Genomic DNA, 2,723 nt, shown 5'->3' with positions numbered 1-2,723 from the left:
AGGATGGTCTCAATCTCCTGACCTCGTGATCCACCCGTCTCGGCCTCCCAAAGTGCTGGGATTACAGGCTTGAGCCACCGCGCCCGGCCCTCTGTACCTTCTTCTTAATTTTGCTGTTAACCTAAAACTGTTCTTAAAAATAAAGTCTATTTAAAAAAAAAACAACCCTCACTTACAAAAAAGGAAACTAGGCCTAGACTCACAGACAAATAACTGAAAACCGAAGGACAAAAGGAAATATTATATGTAGCCAGATAAAAAGGACATATTCATTTCAAAATAACATAAAATAAGACCTATCACTAACTTTCAACAGAAAAATGGAAGCCAAAGGACAACAGAATGACACTTCGAAAGGACTGAAAGAAAATAACTGACAACCTACAATTCTATACTCAACGAAAGTATCCTTCAAACACAAACATAAAATAAAGACACTTCCAAAAAGCAAAAACAGATAATTTGTTAGCAGCATATCCTTACTAAAGAAAATAAAGAGGGGGAGTTTTTAAGGCAAAAGAAAGACGAGTCAGATGAAAGAAGGTGTAAATGCAGAAAGGAATGAAGAGCAACAAAAAAAGTAAATATCCATGTAAGTCTGCATTAATTTCAACTACGTAAAGCAACAAATAATAATAATAATAATGTGTCTCATCTTTAAATTATATGTAGGGTTTTTCAAAATGTGATAATAATAGAAAAGGCAAGATAGAGAGTAAATTGACTTAAAATGTTATAACATCCTATGTTGTCTGAGAAGCGTTAAGAGTAGTAACTTAAATAAGATTTTAATAAGTCATGGCTGTGTATTGTAACATCTAAAACACTGAAGGAATAGTAAAAGAATGTATAACTTAATTAGTTTCCTAGGGACACTATAACAGATTACCACAAACTGGGTGGCTTAAAACAACAGAAATTTATTCTCTTATGGCTCAGGAGGTCAGAAGACCAAAATCAGGGCATTTTGGGGGCAAGGCCATGCTCCCATCAAAGGTTCTGGAGAGGGTGCTTCCTTGTCTTTTCCTGCTTCTGGTGACTTCTGGCATTCCTTGGCTTGTGGCTGCATCTCTTCAATCCCTGCCTTTGTCTTCACATGGCCTTACCTATGTGTCTGTGCAGTCTGTGTGTCCTTTTCTGTCTCTTATAAGGTCATTATCATCATTGGACTTACAGCCCACTCTAAGCTCTACTTTAATTACATCTATAAAAACTGTATTTCCAAATAAGGTAACATTCTGGGGTTCTGGATGGACATGAATTTTGCGGGAACACTATTTAGCTCACTACGATAACTAGCAAAAAAGATTTTAAAAGGTAGAGAAAAGGGAATATAGAAGAGTTGACACAATGAAAAAACAAATAATAACAGATATAAAAGCAAATATATCAGTAATTAAGTGAAATGAAGTAATTAAAAAACAAAAATTTCTAAAATTAGAATTAATGTAATCTCCAAACAATGAAATTATAAGAGACATACTTTGAAGGCGAAGATATGTAACATAAAATAACGGGGAAAATATGTACCATGCAAACCTAACAAAAAGAAAGTAGGTGAAGTTATAGTCCACAAATTATATTTTAAACAAGAAGTATTCCTATAGCTAGAGATATTTCATAATGATACCAAGGTCAACTCATCAGAAACATTAAAACAAATTAAAATTTTAATGCACAGAATATCACAGTCTCAAAATAGATAAAGCAACAATTAAGAGAACTAAAAGAAAAAGTGTTTATATAATCATAGTGGGTGATTTTATTTTATTTTATTTTATTTGTTTTAAACTTAAACATTCAAAGCCAATTGTTCTGAAGAGTGGGTGATTTTAATAACCTGTTTCCATAACTGATAGAAAAAGTGGGGAAAATTAGAAAACATGGGGGGCCTGAAAAATCTCAATTAATAATTTTTTTCTAAGCTGGGCACAGTGATGCATGCCTATAGTCCAGCTATTTCAGAGGCTGAGGTAGGAGGATCACTTGAGCTTAGGAGCCTGAGAACAGCCCGGGCAACATAGCAAGACCCTGTCTCAAATAAAAAATTTTGATCTACTTTACAAGTATAGAACAGTATGCAACAATTGAAGAATAAACTTTCATTTAAGTGCACATGTAAAATTTACCAAAATTGACCACGTGTTAGGTCATCAAGCAAGCTTCAACAAATTTTGGAAGACTGAACTAATAAACTATATTCTTGGCCACAGTAGAATAAGCTTGAAATCCATAACAAAAAAATAATGAGATAATCCTCAAATGTTTGGAAATCAGACAATACACTTCTAAATAACTCATAGAAATTAGAAAATACTTTGAAGAGAATGATAAAATGAAAACAGAACATATGTAAAGTTTGCATGTTACAACTCAAGCTGTGCTTAGAGGGAAATTTAAATCCTTAAATTCACATATTAGAAAGAAAGGTTAAAAAATCGTGTAAGTAGCCATACCACACAATTAGAAAAAGAAACAAATTAAACCTGAACAATGTAGAAGAAATGAGATAATAAAGACAAAAACAGAGTGACATCACCAAGACGGCAGAACAGAAGGTAATCCACTCACATCCCCCCACAACAAAAACAACAACAATTCTACATGCATCAACAGTCAGAAATCGGTCTGTGGGAGCCTCAGGATTCAGGTAGGTGTTTGTGAAACCTCGGTGGAGTCCGAGACCTTGGAGGGCCATTTTGAGAGTGCAGACTAACACCTAG

The sequence above is a fragment of the Mandrillus leucophaeus genome, unplaced genomic scaffold (genome assembly GCF_000951045.1).
Source record: "Mandrillus leucophaeus isolate KB7577 unplaced genomic scaffold, Mleu.le_1.0 Scaffold357, whole genome shotgun sequence".
Taxonomy (NCBI): Eukaryota; Metazoa; Chordata; class Mammalia; order Primates; family Cercopithecidae; genus Mandrillus; species Mandrillus leucophaeus.
The sequence above is the reverse complement of the archived record's forward strand: the minus strand, read 5'-3'. Positions refer to the sequence as shown.